Raw genomic sequence first — 23,049 nt, 5'->3', positions numbered from 1 at the left:
CACAAGGGCACTTTTGCAAAGGTAAAGGATTACTATTAATGATTATGGTGAGACATCAGGCATAGCCTGCACTGTTCTATGTCAAACAGGATATAATATCTTCTTATCTAGAAGTTGTTTGAGGAATACTGCACAAGACATCTCATAAACCAGAGCAGAGTTCTCTATATCTTGAAGAATTACCTTGGATGGTCAGTCATCTATAGCTATTACGATTTTTACCTTATTTGTCTTAAAGAATTTTTCCCGGATTTACTGAGATATAACTGACAAATAAAATTATAATTTATTTTTAAAAATTCAATATTGGCCTTTTAATATGAGTTGGAACGCAATTGCTTTTATTTATAGTTCCTAAGTTACGAGTTGTAATTTTAATAGAAGAAATATTTTTATTTTGAAGGAGAATAATAATAAAACTAGGCAAAATAGTGCATTAGTTGTCTTTGAGTGAATTAATATGTTATAGGCCATATTGGTCACCGGAGACTGCAGCGTACATTATGTGGCCATCATGTAGGGTTTCAGCAGGGCAGTTTCCATTAATGACAATGAAATTTATACTGCTGAAACTTCAGAATATGATTTAAAAGTATACTTTACAGAGTATATTTTAAAGGGATGCAGTAAGCTTTTTGAGATAGTGTAAATGAAAGCATCGTGTGACATCATATCTGGTAAACTTTTAGTTTAGTTTTTTTTTTTTTTAAGCTCAAAAGTTCAGCAGATCTTGGCAACGAATGGTAAACAAATACAACCGTAGGTAGATACAAATTATACCAAGAAGTCACAGTCAAAATCATTGTGTAAAGGTGTGTCTTTTCTGACTTCTCATTTTGAATATAAAAATAGAAATTACAGAGGTGGCGTCACAGTCAAAATCATTGTGTAAAGGTGTGTCTTTTCTGACTTCTCATTTTGAATATAAAAATAGAAATTACAGAGGTGGCTTAAACCAAAAAATTCAGGTATGTCATCTTAACTGTAGTCTGATGTGTTTCTTTTTCTTTTTTAATTTTTTTTTAAGATTTTATTTGAGAGAGAGAATGAGAGATAGAGAGCACGAGAGGGAAGAGGGTCAGAGGGAGAAGCAGACTCCCTGCTGAGCAGGGATCCCGATGTGGGACTCGATCCCGGGACTCCAGGATCATGACCTGAGCCGAAGGCAGTCGCTTAACCAACTGAGCCACCCAGGCGCCCTGATGTGTTTCTTTAATTTTTAAATGTTATGGAGGGAACAACATGGTTTAATTAAGCAAAGGGTGAACTATATACTGTGTATAGGGTATAGACATACACATCTTATTTGTGGCAACATTAAGTACTTGACAACTATCACTACAGAGGAATCTACTGTTAACTTTTAGTTTATCTTTACTGTTGTTAATAACTTTGGGTTATCAGCCAGTTATGCAAAATCTTGGGATCTATCTCTATTTCCTTTGAAACCCTTGTTCTATGCTCATCTAGACACATCTGGATTGTTCACTTTCACATAGGCATTGGTATCAGAATGATAGCGTTCAGATCCCAACTCTGATACTACATAATTCTGTCATATTGAGCAAGTTACTTGTTCTCGCTGCCCAAGTTTTCTTATTTGGAAAATGCAACAGTAGTTCCTACAGTCCAGATAGAGAATTAAATGAGCTAATCCAGGGACGCCTGTTTGGCTCAGTCAGTTAAGTGTTTGCCTTTGGCTTGGGTCATGATCTCAGGGTCCTGGGATTGAGCCCCACATCCAGCTCCCTGCTCCGAGGGGAGTTTGCTTCTCCCTCTCCCTCTGCCCGTCCTCCTGCTCATGCTCTCTCTCTCTCTCAAGTAAATTAAAAAAATCTTTAAAAAATTTTAAAAAATGAGTTAATACATGTGATGTGGTTAAAATAGTGTGTGGATTATATTAAGTAATAAATAAATGCCAATAATAATTATATCAATGTTATATTATTACTTATCTCTCTCCACCTGCTCCTTATTCTCCTACTGCCATCCAAAGAAGATGTGTACTAAAGGGTTTAGTTTCTTTGTGAGACTGAAAGTTTAGTCCTTAAAGTACTTCAGTAATATTATAATTGATATTTCTGATCCAATTTTTGTTATTGGTCAATTCCAGGTGGATAACAAAATGCTAGCTGTGAAACTAATTCCAATACAGTTAAGCTCATGCATGTTTTTTCTGATTCCGATGCCTCAAAATGATTTGAAATATTTCTATGCAAGCCTCTTACTCCCCCTCTTACAGGCAGGTCACAGGAGTACAAGAGCTCCTGACTCTCGGTGTCTCAAACAGACCAGGGTCAGCCACTTGCTGTCAACAAAATCCAAAGGCAAAGACATGAGTGGTGGTGAAACCAAAAAGGAATTTATTTCAGTGAGACTGACACTGGGAAGACGGGAACTAGTGTCTCAAAGACTATCTCCAAAGTGCTGAAAATCCTTCCAAGTTTATACAAGGAAAATATGGAGAAAGGTGTGTGGGTATGTGCAGGCAGGTAATGAAAGTTAAAGAGATCGCTGTCTTGGAGTCACTCATGAATGGGGTCTTTTTGGCTCAGGGCGGTCCTTATTGCTCCAGGGAGTAGTTTTAGTTTCCAATACTGGATGCTTTGCCCTCAGGGTTTTATACCTGAGCCAAGAGACAAGTTTCACCCAACTAGAAAGTTTGCAACTTTCTAGTTGCAACAGAAGTCCTCTTTCATTTCACTATATATATATATATAATTACACTATAGTATGTATGTATATAACATGTGTTACATATTTTATACATAACATTAAATTATAAATTATATATTATATGTATAATATATATTACATATAGGTACTTTTTGTGACTATGGGTGGAGAGGATGTATAAACCTTCTTAGTTTTATGTGCACTAAGATTATCTTTGATTGGATTGTTACCAGGAACAGACAACTCCATTCTTTCTTTTTTTTTTTTTTAAGATTTTATTTATTTATTTGACAAAGAGAGACACAGCGCAAGAGGGAACACAGCAGGGGGAGTGGGAGAGGGAGAAGCAGGCTTCCCGCCGAGCAGGGAGCCCGATGCAGGGCTAGATCCCAGGGTCCTGGGATCATGACCTGAGCCGAAAGCAGACACTCGACGACTGAGCCACCCAGGCACCCCACATTATTTCTGAAACCACATAGATTAACCTGATGTCTCATGTTCTAGCATTTAACAGAGGTAGATAGTACCTACTTGCTGCCTTACTGGAATTTTATTTCTTATTTTTGAATAATTTAAATGGGCATAACGTAAAAGTCTGGTTGTAAAGCTCAGAAAAAAGAATGATACTAGGTTTGGGATCCCCTCTGGAGTATTTTACCTGAGCTGTAAATCAAGAGACAGAGTTACTAAGTCAGCTCCCTTGAGTCAATCTGTCCCCAAGGCCAGAAAATCCAGTAACAATGACTATATAATTCTCAAAGATCAAGCTGCTCCAAGTTTTTGTAAAATAATTGAAGAACATTCATAAAATCAGCCCTTCCTTTGACCTCTCTATCAACAAGGTGGAAGTATCCTCCCTGCCTAGAAACAAGTTACTTTACTTTTGTGATTCATTTTTTCCTAATGGTTATTCACTTTGTCTTTATAACCTGACTCTAAGTGTTATAATTGAGAAAATAATACTGTGTTACTGACCTTAAACACCAGAGATGTTTGTACAGAAGCCATTTCTACTACTCTGAAAATGATGTTTATCATCATTCCTATCCTTTCTACTCTCCATTTACTGTCCTAAGCTTTGTATTAAGTCATTGGAGTTCACTTTGCTTATCCAAGAGCCTCGGCCCCTTCCATTCCCTGGAATTCTATATAGAGCTCTCTACCTCAGTGGATGGGACAGTTGTTTAACATTCTTTTTGGCCTCAATCATGGCTTTGAGTGGAGGAGAGATAAATCATCTCTCTCCTGTTTTTATTGGGCCTTCAGCTTCCCTCCCATGTTTTCATGTTTTGATGATTTTAATGCAATTACAGTAGGAGAGTTTATTCTTTTTAAAAATAATGTGGTTATGAAATCCAAAATGTAATAATTGGGACCAATTTCAGATGAAATTCATTTTCATCGTACCCATTTTTCACTTGCTTGATTTTTGATTGGATATCCGACTGCTTAGTAACTGTGCATCTGGAACAAAGTCTTTATAAGAAATTGAATTTTAGATAAATGATTCCTCAGCTAAGCTAACTCAATGCCAAGTATTGGATAGACTCAGTCCCTTTATAAAAATGTAATTTCTTGGGCTCCTGAGTGGCTCAGTTGGTTAAGCATCTGCCTTTGACTCAGGTCATAATCCCAGGGTCGTGGGATGGAGTCCTGCCTTGGGCTCCCTGCTCAGTGGGGAGCCTGCTTCTCCCTCTCCCTCTACCCCTTCCCCCTGCTCATGCTCTCTCTCTCTCTAATAAATAAAATCTTAAAATATGGAATTTCTTAAATGAAGGCAATGCCTTTTGGAAGGAATACTGACACATTATCAACTGAATATCAAACATTAGGAAACCAGCATATATTATTTTTAAACCCACAACAGAATAAACTAGAACACCCTTGTTTCTACAACCCAACCTAGAAAATAATGGTGCAAAACATTTCACTCTTGGATGAGACACCTTTCTCCCAAAAGTATACTTAGGAGCCATGTATCATTCAACCAAATATCCACAGAGCTGCTTTCATGCTTCAAAGAATTGGTACAATTGCATTCTCCCAAGGTAGGTCACTTAGACTTGTACCATATGATGTTACTTGGGTTTCCCAATGGAGGTCATAAAAAAGATTGATTCCTATCCTTTGTTGTTTTGCCTTCCTTGCCATATGAAGGCTGTGTAACGTGAGATCTTTCCTTGGTGGCTAGTCTGATCTATTGCTTGTTGCAAGGCTCCAGAGACCTAGAAAACTAAATTGCTCGGTAGCAAGCACCCTGCAATTACTCAGGCTGTAATTACATAGACCTAACAAACCACATTGCTCCCCAGGTGGCTTTCTGGCTTTCTTGTGCCTTACTCTTTCTGCTATTAGGCCTTTTGCTACTCCAGGGATCCAGGAGACTGAGCGAGAACCTTTTCAGAGTCATCTGAACTTTGCAAAGTTGTATTATTCCAGGTGTGTATCCAGAGAAATGGGTATCAAACCTCAAGTACTTCAAGACACTGAGTAGATCTTATCATTGTCGAAGAATATGTATTGACCTTCTACTAAGAAACAACCAATACCAAAAGAAAAAAAAGAAAGAAACAACCAATATCTAGTAGAAACATATTTAACAAAGCAATGTCTATTTTTAGGTTGTAAACATTCTAGGAAGAGGGGAGGAAAGCACATATAAAAATGGATACTTTTTAATAAAAATGCTTATGGTTTTATATATTTGAAATTAGAAGCCATTTTTAACTTATGTGTTCTCATAAACTTTTCTGACGTTTCTTGAACTATTCTGAGATTATTAAACAAATCCTCCTGCAATTAATCCTTTAAGTTTGTGTTGTCCTTTTTGCAAAATTCTTCTACACAGAAAATGGGAAATATATGCTCTTTCTTAATGACTATGTTTTTATTATCTAAATATACTATTTGACAATTTTAGCAGGCTACAGTTAAGAGTTACAAGTTGTAGTAAATTTGATATGCTAATTAATAGACTGAAGTGCTGAATAACTATGCATAGAAGATGCTATTTTGAGAATAAAATCCATTTAAGTGTGAGCCAGTTTACTTAAGGGAATGAAGATATTAGTAAACAAGAGAATATGTTAAAATTGCCATATTTAAGTTATTTTTTGTTCAGACTCCTGTTTCTCCAATATTTTGCTTGCTTATTTACTTATTTATTTACAGAAAAAGAGAATTTATTGAAAACTACATAGAGTTGGTCCAGTTCCTACCCCAGGCTGCAGTCTGGGCTGGTCCCTCCCACATCTCAGGCAGTGGCTCCTCTCCTGATGGTAGGGGCTGGGGCTGGGGCTGGGGCTCGGGCCAGGGCCCAGACTCCCTTTGGAAGCTTGGGAGCCAGACCCCACCACGGATCTCCATGTGTGACTTTACAACTCCAAGTGGGCTGTTGGTGGTGGGCAGGGGAAGGGAATGGGTCCCTACACAGGAGGCATTCCTGTACATGGAGGCGGACAACCCTCCTACCACCCCATCCCATGTGCCAAGCCCCATGGGCTTCACAGAGTTGGACTGGGGACATCGGGCCCCCTCCCTCCCATCGTTGACTCAGGGTCCAGGGCTCTTGGAAAACCCCCCAGACAGAAGACATGTGGTCATAGATGTACTTGCAGGTGTTCTTGCTGCTGGGGATGCGAAGCCTAAGTGGAAGTCAAAGCTTTTGAGATGCTGGTTGCGAATCAGTACCTCTCAATCATGTGGAAGCTGTTGATAAGCTTGTCTCCCACGGTGAACGCCACCGTGGCTCCCCCTTGCCTCAGGCACAGGCCTGTAGGTGCAGAACTGGTGGCAGACAAAGCACCCAGCACTGGGGTCCAGGTCCTGTGGACTGATGAGCAACCACTCTGAGGTTGGGGCTTCTTGATTTCAGAGGACTGTGCCTGAATCTGTGTCTCAAATCTTGAACCTGATGACATCGATTTTGTAGATGTTCTTCTCAGGGGAGCATAGGTAAATCGTCCATGATCCATCGTAGCCCCAGCACGTCCTTCTGTCCCAAGAGCAGCTTATTCTGCAGCGGCCCCAGCCTGAGCCACCTGCTGGTTCCCACTCAGACCCAGGTTCCGATTTTTCCTGCAGCTGCGGCTCCAGCTTGTTGGCCTCCGTGTGTGGCCTGAGGGCCCTGGAGCGTGCTCTGCCCCCATCCCAACCCCATCTCGGCCCTTCTTCACGTTCATGGACTAGAGGGGTGACATTTGAGATGATAATAAATATAATACAATCTTTACTTAACAAATATGTATTATTTAGCTAAATTTCTGCATAATTGAGACTCCTTTAAATGAATTAAATGATAGTAGTTATGACCTTTTAGCTTTGCTTGTGAATTTGCACTATCAAAAATATGTGGATTTTTTTCTTCCATTATGAGTCAATGAGTAAACAATTTTGGAGAGGAGTTAATGTTTTTGTTTTTTTAGCTCCTTAAAAGCTCTGCACCTTGACCATGAAGAGAACGAGTTGTATCAGGTATGCTTGCTTTATCTTTCATTTTATTTTATTTTAAAGATTATTTATTTGAAATAGTGGGGGAGGGGCAGAGAGAGAGAGAGAGAGAGAGAGAATCCCAAGCGGACTGAGCACGAGCTGGAGGCCCAGCTCATCTCAGGACCCTGAGATCATGAGAACAGAAATCAAGAATCCGAGGCCTAAAATCTGAGCCACTCAGGTGCTCCACTTTATCTTTCACTTTAAATATCACTTTGGTCGCTCCAATATCTTAATTAAAATCCATAGTATTTTAAAATGGTCAAATGATTTTAAAAATTTAGTATAGTCACATTTTGCAAACTACAGCATTTTAAGCATTTTAAAACAGGTTTCTGAACACATAAAACAAATGTTTTGTTGGGGTGCCTGGGTGGCTCAGATGTTAAGCATCTGCCTTCGGCTCAGGTCAGGATCCCAGGGTCCTGGGATTGAGCCCCAAGTAGGGCTCCTGCTCAACGGAAAGCCTGCTGCTCCCTCTCCCTCTGCTCCGGCTTGTGTTCCTTCTCTCACTGTGTCTCTTTCTCTGTCAAATAAATAAAATCTTAGAAAAAAAATTTTTTTTAAGTGAACATGTGTAGATGAATAGGGCATTTTAATTTGTTTAGTTCTACTTGTTAAAGCTTGCTACCAGTAAAAGTCTCCAAAAGAAGTGGTATGCCCTTTCCATCTTTTCTAAAACAAAACCGGCTTACCAACAAATACCTATCTTCTTTTCCCACAATTCTTATGGGCCTAATCTATCATAAATGGTGAAGGTAGAGTTGGGTCATAAAGTGAATAATTCAGCACACAAGATTACCTAAAGTGGAGGTGAGGTGATGGTGATAGTGGGGAGGTGCACTGAAGAGAGGAGGGAATCAACAATATGTTGTTTAAATTTCTCTGAAATAATGTCTCTTGATAAGAGAAGATGACTCAAGGGTAAATGGAGTGAGGGAAAAATTTTAAGATATTGTTCTCTTTACCGTTTAGAAATGAAAAAAAACTATTTTTCTTAACATTTCTGTAGCTATTGCCATTGTTTTCTCAGTGTTTCTGTGCCCTGTGGAAGTACTTAGTATAGATGTAAGTGTAACAGTACAACTCCCTAAGGCAAGAACAGAGACAGGAACAGGAGAACATAGCTGCCAGAGCACTGTTATCACATCCGTTCTGGCAATGTTGTGTGCCTCAAAGAACAGTTTTACAGTTCTGTAAAGAGAAGCAAAAGAGAATGTTCACAACTTGGCTGCCCTGTGAAACAGACTCCAAGATGGCGATTTACTGAGGAGAGCTCTTGAGATGTCCTGGGGAAGGGAAGGGAAGGGAAAGGAAGGGAAGGGGAGGGGAGAGGAGGGGAGAGGAGGGGAGGGGAGGAGGGGAGGGGAGGGGAGGGGAGGGGAAGAAGCAGAATTGGACTGAGGAAGAAGTTAAGCTTCTTAACTTCTGAAGATGGCATGACTCTTCAGAGTTCTCCCCATTTGAGGCAAGAATACTGGATGCAGACCACCCTGGAAAGGGGGTGTGATGTTTGGCAGGGTCCTTCCGTTTTGCTGAAAGAATCCCCAAAGGGGGCTGACAATTTAAAGTTGTCTGCTGGCAGCACTCTTAGCAGATGGGGAAATAAATCCTTCATTCCTCAAGGGGGAGTGATGAATGGAATATAGTTTTATATTGGCAAAAGAATTTGAAATTTTCCTGACATCTGTTTCTCCTCCCTCTGCCTCTTCTAATCCATCCTGCATTTAGCTGCCAAACAAATCTTGACTCGTTTATAAAACTCCAAGTTCTCCTGACTGCATCTTGAATCAAATTTTACTGTTTAAATTCCATTTTCTCATTTTGTCTGCCCTTTGTCTTATTATAATAAATTTTTATTTCATTGTTATTTCCTCCAAAGAGACATTTATAAAAATGAATGTCTGTGCTCACTCTTCTTGGAACACAGGTGCTCGTTATGGACTCTACATCTCTGCTCATGCCTTGCCTTCACCTCAGACATTGTCTTCCCTTGTCTTTCTACCTCACCTTGGGTTTCATTTCTTCCTGAAGCATTTCCTGCCAGGGTCCACTGATCTCTTTTTTGTTGGCCCCAAATGTACTTACATTCTGTACTTCATCAAGTCTTTTTCTAGGTGACAAGGGACAAATCACGGAGGGCAGTCACCGTGCTTGTCTTTTTGTTTTATTTTGTTTTCTATCACAGTTGCTAGCATATTACTGGGGCCAGAGAGGAAACTTCAAAGTACTTTGTTGCTTATCTGGCTGTACTATGTTCCTTATTTTCTAGGGCAAACAATAATGGCTTTGCTTTAGTGTGGTACTATTGCCCCGCTTCTGGAAGTTCTAGACCACTTTATCTATTTCTCTTTTATAAAGAATAGACCTTTGTCTTCTAGTTATTTGCATACATGCCTTACTTCTTTTAATAATTCATAAGCAACTTTAAGGGGAAGCCACTACTTACTCCCTGCCCCCCCTTTTTTTATCCCGAATATCTAGTCCATTGTTTTTCATGTAGAAGGCATCAAATGTGTATTCACAGAATGGCATAACATTAATGGAATTTAAAACTGGACATCGAGTATAGAAAAGAGTATATTTTCGGGGGGAAATGGAAGATGATTCACTATCATGAGCTTGTTGCTTTCATCAGTTATTACTCTACTGGAGGAAAAATACATTGTCACTATTATCATCAGGACTGTATTATTTTTCAGTAGCCTATTCTGTGAAATGTAGAGCTTCATGATTAATGCCAATGATTTTTCCGAAGATCACCATAAATATTTGCACCAAGGCCATATCTCCACCAGACTCTAATTAGGCCACTTAGTAGATTTGGTAATTGAAGCCCCATATGAATACATCATTTCCCTTGTTTGACATTTCTCAACTGATATCATATAAAGCTTCCTATCCATAGATAGAAAGTAGCAATTTAATATTTCTGTTCTTTTTGCTAAACAGTGAGTTTTCCTTACAAACACAATTTTCTTTTAACATCACAATTTAGTCAGAAAATTTGTTGTCTCTTACACTGTTAATGTGCTATACAAATTCATGTATCTGAGGGCAAAGAAGATAAAATGAAAGTTCATTCACTTTAAGAAATTCAGAGAAATTAAGACTTAAATTAAGTATTAAAATAACTCATTTTCATCTTCTGATTATTGACCCATAATTTTTCTATTATAGCTGTATTACATAATCATTATACTAATAGACAAGCAGAGGAAAAAAAACAAATGTAATTGGAAGGTATTAAATACAGCAAATATAGAAAGCAGGAAGAATGTGGGTGGGTGGGAGGGATGGGGTGGCTGGGTGATAGACATTGGGGAGGGTATGTGCAATGGTGAGTGCTGTGAATTGTGCAAGAATGTTGAGTCACAGATCTGTACCTCTGAAACAAATAATGCAATATATGTTAAGAAAAAAAAGAAGAAGATAGCAGGGGGGGAAGAATGAAGGGGGGAAATCAGAGGGGGAGGCAAACCATGAGAGAGGATGGACTGAAAAACAAACTGAGGGTTCTAGAGGGGAGGGGGGTAGGGGGATGGGTTAGCCTGGTGATGGGTATTAAAGAGGGCACGTTCTGTGTGGAGGACTGGGTGTTATGCACAAACAATGAATCATGGAACACTACATCAAAAACTAATGATGTAATAATGTATGGTGATTAACATAACAATAAAAAATTTAAAGAAGAAAAAACAAAACAAAACAAAACAAAAAGCAGGAAGAATAATCAAATTAACCCTAGACCCTACAACATTGTGACGTCTTTGTTTTACCTCTTTTCTAAACATAATAATATCCATTTTAATTATCCTGTATATTGAAATGTATAGTTTGGAAATTCTGATTCTATATAAAGTGAGGATTTTTTTTTCCTTAGACAAGAATATTCAGGATATTGTCACTTTAACTCAAAGCTGTTAAAAATGTTTCTAAGCTAACATCTAGGCAAACTGAGATTTCACTGTTCTATAAAAATAATAAGGAAAACAATGTGATCCAATATGTATACATCTGAGCTTGATGGCAAAAATGGCCCTGATTACAATTTTTTACCACTCCTTGTAACCGTGACCTTTGCCATGTAACCTTACAGTGTTCTGTGTGGGGCTTGGTCGTTTGACTAGCTTTGGCCAATGAAATGAGGTAGAAGTGTCATTATATCAATTCTAAGTCAGAGTGTCTCTCCATGCTATCTTATGTTCCTCCCATTGCTGTGAGGGATGCCTTGGCTCCTACTGGAAGATGAGAGACGCATGATGCAGAGGTGAGTATTCCAGTTTTCCCAGTTGGTTAAGTTGATTAGTCTGTTGCTAAACAACAGATTCATGAGTAAACAAGTGCTTATGGATGTACAGCACAGAGCTTTCATGAATGTTATAGATCATTGTATTGGCAAAAAAATAGTCTATCAGTGCTATAGAGAAAGATTTGTATCAACCATTGCCATACGAAGAGCTATTATTTAACTCCCAGCAAAACTAATTAATATGGAATGTTTACAGTAGAGTATTGGACTATGTTTTTTTAAACTTGTAGTATTTCATGTCTTTTAACATACATGCTCAGCTTAGAAAGTGGAGATTCACTTATAAAATTTTACTGCAGATTCATAGGAACTCTGTTCTTTAAGAGCTTAAATAGTAATAGCTTTCTCTGGGTTCTCTTCAAATTTTTTTACTACTTATGAAATAATTGGGGAAAACTATGTATGTGCTTTCATATTTTAAGCACACATCTGAGTTTTTTTTAATCCTAAGGTGAAATAAGTAGATTTCTTAATATTAATATATGTGTTTATTTTTTTAAAGTTGGCTTCATGCCCATCCTGGAGCCCAGCGTGGGGCTTGAACCCACAACCCTGAGATCAAGACCTGAACTGAGATCAAGAGTTGGATGCTTAACTGATTGAGCCATCCTGGTGCCCCTATATTTCTTAATGTTAAGAAACAGATAACATATGTTTCATTTTTAAATATGAAAAAAACTTGAAAATTCATTGAAATAATAATAAATATTTCATATACTTATAAAATCAGTTTAAACTATATAATTGAATAAAACACCTGAAAAAACCAACGTATTTTGTCTATTAAACCTTGCAGGATTTAATACTCCTGCAGAAAATATAAAATATTAACATTTTAAAGAAGGAGCGTCAGCAACTTACACTTTGGCTATTCTGAATACAGTCTTTAGACATAGGTCAGAATATCCATTTCTAATATAAAACTCTGTGCATGTGCCTTTGTATTGATATTTTATGGCTATGTGTTTGTATAAAAAGAAGAAAGGTTTAAGGTTTAAGACAGCTTTGAATAATGATTAAAGGAAAATTTCCTATAATCAGTATTTAAATGTGTCCCTTTTTTTAGCATCCTAGAGTCTTTTAAACCTTAGGTTAATCTACCTTCTTAAAATTAGGGGTAAAATAAAGGGGTGGGCCTGTAACTGTAAAAAGTGGGAACACGCTATGTGACTTTAGATTTGTTCTCAGATAAATTTTAAGAAAGACATGTAAGAATAAAAAAAAAGAATATGGGAATTCAGAAATCAATTCCATTGAAACCGTGCGTGCTGACCTCTTTCAAAGTCTTTATATAACCTAGGACCCTGGGTTGAAGACATCTGGTTGAAAAAGGACAAAAATAATGTTATTATAGTTCCTTAAACAATATAGGCTTTAATGAGTTGTCCAATTGAGTGACTCTGTACACAACAGGAAAAAGTAGATGATTTGATGCCAAAATAAACAGTCCAGGCCACTTAAATACCAAGGAATTCAGAGAAGGGAGATGAAAACTTGTAGAGGTGTAATATCGTATGTCAAATGAAAAGACAATTTGGCATGCCAAAAATCTGTGAATACATTTCTAAGTGTTCAGTATTTATGAACATCTATGAGATTGAAAGCTGCTTTGTGTTATTTGTCTTTGCTTCCTTCACAGGATAACACCAGTGACTGACCCCCCCCCCAATTGTTTCAATTCAAATCCATCTAATCCATTGCAAGATATTATGCCTAGTTGTTAAAAGCTTGGGTTCAGACCAGATTGCCTAGGTCTGAATGTCAGTTCAAGTTGTTTAATTTCTCTGTACCTTGGTTTTCTCATCTGTGAAATGGAGTGAATAATGGTACTGATTTCACTCAGTTGATGTGGGGTTAATGTCAATCACATAAAAGTGCCTGGCATATACTAAAGACTTTACAAATGCTAGCTGTTTTATTCTATTAATCCAACTTCCCTGAAGTCACCAGTATAAATCTGACCTACAAATGTAGGAAGCTTATTTCCCTACTCTACTTTTGAGCATTATCTAATTAATGTCCATACCCTAGGTGCCTAAATCCATTCACTGAATGAAGACACAATGACAATTGAGCATTTGTTGTTGGAATATTTATGCAATTTTATTTATTTTTTTTTTAAGATTTTTTATTTATTTATTTGAGACAGAATGAGAGAGAGAGAGAGAGAGAGAGAGACAGAGAGAGAGCACATGAGAGGGGGGAGGGTCTGAGGGAGAAGCAGACTCCCCGCTGAGCAGGGAGCCCGATGCGGGGCTCGATCCCGGGACTCCAGGATCATGACCTCAGCCGAAGGCAGTCGCTTAACCAACTGAGCCACCCAGGCGCCCTATTTATGCAATTTTAATATCAGTTAAGGAGGGTTAGAATCTTAAAAGCTTCAGATAAATTTATAAAGGTTTCCATTTTATGTTTTTTCCAGTGAAAACTGAAGTTCTGATATCCATCATATGTTATTTTAAGACTATTTGGAATAAAATAGATTGGTAGGAAAGATTAAGAGAAGATAGATTTGATTATTCTTCAGACATTTTAAAAGCTTGTCATCATTATCATTACTACCAATAACAGAAAAAATACACCTGGGTGGCTCATTTGGTTAAGTGTCTGCCTTTGGCTCAGGTCATTATCCCTGGGTCCTGGGATCAAGTGCTGCATCGGGCTCCCTGCTCAGCGAGAAGCTTGCTTCTTTCTCTCCCTCTGTCTACCACTCTGCCTACTTGTTCTCTCTCTCTCTCTCTCTCTGTCAAATAAATGAATAAAATCTTAAAAAAAATAAAAATGAAGCCAATTGTTTAATGTGCTGAATATATACTTGCGCATCTATTATTTTAAGTGCACGTGTAAAAGATATTATGTGGTTTGCTTAAGATCTAGAGTCCAGGGGCCCTGCGTGGCTGTCGTTAGGTGTCTGCCTTCGGCTCAGGTCATGATCCCAGGGTCCTGGGATCGAGCCCTGCGTTGGGCTCCCTGATCTGCAGGAAGCCTGCTTCTCCCTCTCCCACTCCCCCTGCTTGTGTTCCCTCTCTTGCTGTGTCTCTCTCCATCAAATAAATAAATAAAATCTTAAAAAATAAAAGATCTAGGGTCCATTTTTACTATTATATTTTTTGCAGAAGTTTGCACTAAGTTACCCTTTATTGAGTGGTTTTAGAATCTGTACTGTTGGTTGGCCAATAATATCATTAGACCATTTGTCTTTGGGAAATATCAAATTTCTGAGGCTCTGCTTTATATGAACACATTTTATAATGTGATTTATAAGTGAGAAAACACTAATATTTAAAGAGCACTTTGTAAAATTTACATAATTAACTTGCACTACCTGACCTCATTTAAACTATAGTGTAAAGAGATGGCTGAAAGTACCATAATTAATAATAACTTACTTTTCTCATAGCATTTATGCTTAGAACATTTTGAAATTGCATCGTTTTAAAATTAACTCTAATCCTGACAGCCTTCTCCCCCTCTCCCACAGCATTGTGGACAGTGTGTTTTGATGGTTCTGATGGTTCTCTAAGAATTCAAATTTGCTACAACATAGAGTATCTTCCACAGGACACTGAAAAAATCATCTTTATATTTAACAATCTATTCTCCCAGGAGAAAAAGATCATTTCATCTAGCCATTCAGTTATTCATTCAGCAATTATATATTGAGTGCCTTCCATGTAACAGGCACTGAGTTAGGTTTGATGGTCCTTGTTTTCATGGAGCTGATGGTAGAGTGGTGGTTATAGATGTACAAAATCATGTATAATTTGGTCTTCTACATGCCATGATTTTTATGAGTGTCTTTTTTATTTAAAAAGAAGTTCAGTTTCCTATCCCCCAGAGCTATTTGCATTGCCTTTAGTCTTAGTTACCACTAACATCAAAATTCCTGGTCCTGTAACTTCCTGATCAATTGTATAGTCACAGGAGGAATGTCACACCAGAAACAGACCCTATGAGCAAATGATAAATGATAGACAATTACGCAGTTTCTCTAAAGCAGTCATCCTTACATCAAACACTAAAATGCAAATCGACTGCATATCTATCCTTTTTCTCTGTCAGAACCGCATTTTCCTGAGGATTATCATATCTCCATTTCAACAATTCACAAGTAGCTGAAGTCATGTAGCATCTCTAATTAAATTCCAAATTTCCATACCATGTGGAGAATAACTTGCCCATAGTGGTAGTCAGAATAGTGTCAAGTTCATGAGCTGGAGCACACAAATGTAACTTTCAAGTTAAGTTTCACTTCAGGAAGTGCTTGGGAAATGTGTTGCTATGCAATCTAAAGATATCAAATTATATACATAGTTAACTTTCTGTGTTACTAAGGAGGAAATGCTTTCAATCCCATCTATGAAGACGAAATGCAATCCATATGCAGTACACTCACAGAATGCAGATTTTTGCATTGGATAGGAATTGCGATCAATACACTACTAATATCTGGCCTGTGATATTAGATTGCTTTCGACTCCCTGAATGTTTGCATCTTGCTCTGTCCCTGCTGGATTTGGCAGAAAAGTCCCATAGTTTTACCTTAATAAAATGTAAAATAGCATTCTGATTCTTTGCTAGAGGATATTCAGGACTCAGGGGATGATAGTTGGGAAATTGCTTTTATTCTAATAGAGACTTCACATATACTTATTTTTATTATGATTGTTACAAATATTTTTTTTTCCAGTTAGTGGTTTGTATTTTCATTTTCTTTGCAGTATCTATTGAGAGGAGTTCTTGTGTCAAAATGTTTGATCTTTGTTCAATCTCTGTTTCAGTGCTCATGCTTTATATATTCTGTTAAGATAGACTTCTAATCCCAAAATCGAATAGAAAATCTTTATTTTTAAAAAAATTTTCCTTTCTAATTAATGAATTTACATATTCACATAAAATTTTATAAATGACATTTCATAGGATTTTAGCTTTTTTATATTAATACTCATTTGTCCCATCACTACTTTAAATAATCCATCTTTTCTCCAAAGACTGTAATGGCTCCTCTGTCATATATTAAGTTTTTACATATGTATAGGTATTCTTCTTAGCTTCCTGTTCTGTGCCATTTATTTATTTCTCCACCACCGTGTCAGTATCATACCACTTAATATCTTAATGTCTTTCTTTTGTAAGATATTTATTTCTGCTAGGTCAAATATATACTCACCACATTTTTTTTTTTGGTCCTAAAAGTATTGAATATTCATTGGCCTTTTGAATTCCATGTAAATTTTAGTTGCCTGTGTGTCAAGTCAATGAAAACTTTGTTGAGATGTTAGTTGGAATTACAATGACTCTTCATATAAACTGGGAAGCATTGACATCTTTATAAATTGGTACAATATCTATAAAAATATAATTGTTTTATGTACTTTCTTTTCTTTAAAGATTTATTTATTTATTTTGAGAGAGTGAAAATGAGAGAGATAGAGAGAGTACATGAGAGCGGGGAGGGTTAGAGGGAGAAGCAGGTCCCTCGCCGAGCAGGGAGCCGGATGCGGGACTCGATCCCGGGACTCCAGGATCATGACCTGAGCCCAAGGCAGTTGCTTAACCAACTGAGCCACCCATGCACCCTGTTTTATGTACTTTCTTAATATCTTTGAATTAAAAGTTATAATTTTCTTCTTTCTTTTGCATATTTATTCATATGGAAGTATTTATGTTCTTTTTTGCTCTTTTAAATGGTAATATATAATACTAATTTAAATTGTAGAAATTGCATTTTCTTTCACTGTTATAAACAGGATATATTTCGTTTTTTGATCTTACAGATAATAACACTGGTCAGATCTATTGATTCCAGTAATTTTTATAAGTTATTTGAAGTTTTCCAAGTAGATGGAAATGATAAATTTGTTTTTCCATTCTAATTCTTACCTTTTTTTTTTTTTTTAAATTTGACAAACTGTGCTGGCTAGAACCTCTGATACTATATTGAATAGAAGTGATAATAGTGTGATTTCAATACAATTGTACCTACTATTTTTTGGTTAGTATTTTTTTTTAAATGAAAACCTATGCTTTCAACTGAAAAGATTAGTACATTTACATTTACTTGGATTGCTGACATATTTTATTTATTATTGGGTCTTGATGGCTAATATTTAATGATTTTGTGTCCATGTTCATGAGAGATAGTGGTATAGTTTTCTTGTAATTCTTTATTTGCTTTTGCTGCTAGGGTAATGCTGGTCTCCTAAAATGGTTGAGATGTGTTTTGAAAATTTCCAACTATTATTCCATTATTGATTTCTAGTTTAACTCTATTGTCATCTGAGGATATACTTATATGACGTCTATTCTTTTGAATCTGTGAATATGTGTTTTATGGCCAAGAATATTGGTTATCTTGATGAATGTTACATATGAGTTTGAAAAGAATGCGTATTGTGCTGTTGTTGGTTGGAGCATTCTATAAGTGTCAATTAGATCAAGTTGATTGATACTGTTATTTAGGTCATCTATATTCTTATTGATTTTCTGTCTGCTTAACCTACTAATTAGTGAAAGAGGGGTGTTGAATTCTTCAACTTTAATGGTAAATTGTTCTAATTCTCCTTTCTGTTTTATGAGTTTTTGTATCATGCATTTTGACATTTTTGTAGTTAGGTTATGTTAGGACATATTTAGGATTATAGTTCTTTTTAAAGAATTGACTCTATTATTTTGTAGTGTTTCTCTTTATTTGTCGCAGTGTTCCTTTTTTTTAAAAACTGCTTTGCCTGAGATTAAAGTAGTTACTACAGCTTTCTTTAGATTATATTAGCATGGTTTATTTTTTTACCATCCCTTTATTATCAACCTGAAACTTTATATGTAAAGTGGATTTCTTTTGGACAACATACAGTTGGATTTTCTTTTTAATTCACCCAGACAGTCTCTGTGCTTTAACTGGTATTTGGAATTTCATCCTTATATGAGTTAAATATGATTATACTCATGTTTAAGGTGATGGTTTTCTTGGATTAATATCCACTGTAAAAGTTTTATTTTTTAAATTCATTTCATGTGTTTTTATTATTTCTTCCTCTTTTCTGCCTTCTCTGGTTTTATTTGAGCATTTTGTATTATTTCATTTTGTCTTCTTTTTTTAGTGTATGAATTTTTCATTTCCTACAATTCCGCAGTCTCACCTCAGCATTATTCCAACCTTTTGTCTGAGTTAGAAGTTGGAAAGGATAGGATACTCTTCAGTGTGTTTCTTTCCAAGTTCTAGAGGCCAGAAGTTCTAGAGATTGCAAGTTCCAAGTTCTAGAGGCTTCTGAAGGTTGCAGGTAGGGTTTTAGAGCAATGCTGAGTCTCACTCATTTTCATCAGGACCTTCTCTTTGTTTCTTTTGCAGCTGTCTTATGAAGGTTTTGAACGAAGATTTTTTTCAATTTTCATTGTTTGATTTCTGCTGTTGAAATTTTTGCTGGTGTTTATTGTGCCCCTTAATTTTGTTAGATATTAAATGGATGTGACATTGTGATATGGGTTGATTTTGATACTTAGAAGTCTAGACAAATAAAATTTTACTGAATTATGCAATAAAAATACTCGTAGTGCCTATTTTTTTATTGAAATGGTTACTTGATAATATTTTCAATTGTATAAATCCACATAATTTTCTTACTCTTAAAGGTAGGATTTCAGACAGAACACATCTTTCCAGGTAGTTGTTCTCTCTTCCCTATTCTGTGTCTTTAGTAGTACAATAACCGGCTTCACTTACTTAGATTAGAAACACGTAATGATTTATTACACCTAATGTCAATTACCCCCATATTTTAGCAAAACCACATCTACACTTGCAACCTGTATCATATGTCTCTTACTTGCTGCTGCTGTTCTAAGCCAGACCACCAGTTTTTCTGATTTTAACTTCTTTAAAGTATCCTATTAAAGTGAATGATGGCAAAATATACCACCTCAAAATATGCCCCTTTGGCATAAGGATTATTTTGAGCTAAAGGCACTTCAACAAGAGCAGGTATAGGAAGAGTGTTCTGACCTCTTTTCTTCCTGAAAGCAGGAGATAAAACTCCCATGTGAAAGATGTCATCCCTATACAAGGATGAAAGAACAGTCTTATCACCAGACACAGGAATAGGGAACGAGAGCGTTCTGTACAAACAAATCTTAAAATAACTCTTATCTTCCTTTAGCTTTTCATATATTTTAGTAACTTCTCCACAACTGCCTTCCTTTGTTCAACCTAATATAAAAGCATTTAGGTTTTACCACTTCTTTGGAAATTCATTTCCTTTTGAAGACCCCTGTGTCACTGAAAACATACATTAAATAAATTTGTATGAAGACGCTTACAGACTAGAAGTAAATTTTGCCTAACTGTGCAAAATAAGGATTTCTTAAAGGATCCTGCTATTACGTCTCTGTTACATCTCTAGCCCATCTTTTGTACAGCTGGTGTGTGATTTTATTTCTCAAAAAGAAAAAAAAATGAAGTCCTCTTTATCTGTATAGTTAAATACAAATGAATTATCATGAATTTTAATTTTTTTAATTATTTAGGATCCACTGACCTAACCTATCTGCATGTACCTCTATCCCCTAACCTCTAGTCATTAATTGATGCTCTCATATCCTAAGCCACTATGAGCTTCCCTTTCTTTCTTCCCTTCCTTCCCTTCTTTCCCTTCCCTCCCTTTCTTCCCTTCCTCCTTTCCACTCTTCCTTCCCTCCCTCCCTCCCTCTTTCTTTCTTTCTTTCTTTCTTTCTTTCTTTCTTTCTTTCTTTCTTTCTTTCTTTCTTTCTCTTTCTTTCTTTCTTTCTTTCTTTCTTTCTTTCTTTCTTTCTTTCTTTCTTTCTTTCTTTCTTTCTTTCTTGTAAAGATTTTATTTATTTATTTGGGAGAGGGCAGGAGCAGAGAGAGAGGGACAAGCAGATTTTGCACTGAGTGTTCAGCCACACATGGGGCTCTGTCCCACAAGCCTGAAATAATGACCTGAGCCAAAACCAAGATTCTGTTGCTTAACTGACTGAACCATCCAGCTGCCCCCCTTATGAGCTTTCTTTTATCTATATCTTTGCCTATGCTACCCTGTTAGCCTATAATTTCAGTTTAATTTGAACTATGAAAATATTCTTCTTTTTTTTAAAGGTTTTTTTTTAAGATTTTATTTATTTATTTGAGAGAGAGAGAATGAGAGATAGAGAGCACGAGAGGGAAGAGGGTCAGAGGGAGAAGCAGACTCCCTGCTGAGCAGGGAGCCCGATGTGGGACTCGATCCCAGGACTCCAGGATCATGACCTGAGCTGAAGGCAGTCGCCCAACCAACTGAGCCACCCAGGCGCCCCTGAAAATATTCTTCTGATATTCATATTTTAGTCTGTATCTGATCAAATGAAGGATAGAGATATCAATGCATATAAGGTTAGCAATGTGAAGAAAACTCAGTTTCATTGCCAATAGTGTAGTAAGTAGGCACTATTTTAGTGTATTACTGCACAGTTGGAGTTTATGGTGCTTTAATGAATGATAAAGAAATAGAATTGAGTAGCACATCATGAAATAGGTTCATAAGGACAATGACATTAAAGACTAATATTAAGTACATTTATGTTGCACAAGAACAGATATTAATATGTAACATCATCATTGAATTGCATGTTTAAATATAATGTGATTTGGAAATAATACAGTTTAATAAATGCATAAAATGTTGAATTTATTACAAAGGTACATATATATGATTACATAAAGGAAAAACAATTAATTTTGGAAAAAAAGTATTTGAAACATAAGGAAAATGTTTAAGAGTATCACTTCTCAAACAAATGAAAGGTGTCCAAGGAAAACTTTCCTCTGTGGAGCTGTAAAATAAGATACTAAAAGAAGCTAAACATGTTATAATTCTCTTTGTTTTTCTTAATTCAAGTTAGTTAACATATACTGTATTATTAGTTTCAGGGTAGAATTTAGTGATTCATCAGTTGCATATAACACCCAGTGCTCATTATATCAAGTGCCCTCCTTAATGCCCTTCACCCAATTACCCCATCCCCCCCCCCCACTTACCTCCCTTCCAACAGTTGTTCCCTGTAGTTAAGAGTAGGTGCTTTAATTCTAATTTTCTTGATGAATATCATGAAAAATGACAACCTGAGGGTTTTTTCAACCTCTATGCATGTTCGCTAACCTTTATTTTGTTGTGATCTCTGGGTGATATTTGTAAACATCAGAAGGGTGAGACAACAATTGAGAAGATATGTGTGTATATACACACACACACACTTATGGCAAGTCCCTTGAACTAATTATAAACTCTAAGACAAAAAATATTATTCTTAGACATAAGAAGGGGGGCTGCCTGGGTGACTCAGTTAAGCGGCTGACTCTTGGTTTTGGCTCGGGTCATGATCTTGTGGTCATGGGGTTGAGCCCCATATTAGGTTCTCTGTGTCACTCAGAGTCTGCTTTAGGTTCTTTCTCCCTCTCCCTCTAGCTCACTCACTCTCTCTCTCTCTCTCAACTAAATAAAATCTTAAAAAAAAGAAATAAGGGGATCCTTCATGACTTTCGTAAAAGATTAATTGGGTGTATTCAATTTCATACTATTTTACAACTACACTCATATACCACCTCCTTTGTAAGGGATAAATATTGAATGAAGACATATTCTAGTCAGTAGTAAGAATAAGTTATCACTTGTATCTGGAATACCCATGGTAGCTTTCATCCCACATTCCCAGTTCAGTTTTCTGTTCTGGGACAGAAACTCCATGGGAAAGGAGAATGCAAGATCAGGAAACATGAAAAGTCAGTTAAGTCACTTGGATTACTGTAACATTCTACTTGACTAAAGCACTTTTATTTTTCTAGAATAATATATATTTGCACTTATTTAGAGAAAGTGTGCTATGTCCTGCATTAAAATAAATTATGACAAAGATTTGACTGGCAGAATCTTCATTTAGCCACATAATCCTAACCTATGACATAAGAGTTAGATAATGGCCTGGTCCAAACATGGTTTAGACAGGGAGGAATTCACAAAGATTTTTGAGCTCTAGTATATGCAAACTTTACTGAAATCTATCCTATGTCCTCATTCTCATTTCAACCATACCTTAACCACATGTGGCAAATAGAATACAAAATGGCAGAAATGTTACATTCTCAAGACAAGTATTTATGAATTTGTGAAGTGAATAATTTTTATAATGACCTCTTCTTTCTTTCCCTTCCTTTGTACCTTATTGGAGGACCACATCTGACAAACCAATCTCCAGTCTGGACTTGACACTCAGCTCCAGAATCATACTTTCAACATGGCTATGGAAATGAGGATAAAGCATGTATCCTTACTCTGTTTGAAGTAAAAATGTGAATTTTTCCAGATTGAATTTTTAGAGGATCCAATATGTGTAATAGAACCTGAATGCTCTTAAAAATTTGGATGCTTGCCAAACATCATGAAAATGCCAGGATATGTAGAAAGGGTAGACCGGGAACTCTCAAGACAAAAGGCGATAATGCAAAATTTAAGATGCTGACAGCAAGTTCTACTTAATGATGTGAAAGTTTCTTAAACAAATTCTTGAATATATAAAATTAAGGA

General features: G+C 36.5%; 1 pseudogene; it reads right to left on the bottom strand.

Moving 5' to 3' along the window:
* Positions 1-5,929: 5,929 nt before the first annotated feature.
* Positions 5,930-6,857, bottom strand: LOC113909300 (annotated as a pseudogene).
* Between the last annotated feature and the right edge of the window lie 16,192 nt (positions 6,858-23,049).

This window comes from Zalophus californianus, chromosome 6, assembly GCF_009762305.2.
Source record: "Zalophus californianus isolate mZalCal1 chromosome 6, mZalCal1.pri.v2, whole genome shotgun sequence".
Taxonomy (NCBI): Eukaryota; Metazoa; Chordata; class Mammalia; order Carnivora; family Otariidae; genus Zalophus; species Zalophus californianus.
Note: the sequence above shows the minus strand (reverse complement) of the source record. Positions and strands in the feature narration are given on the sequence as shown.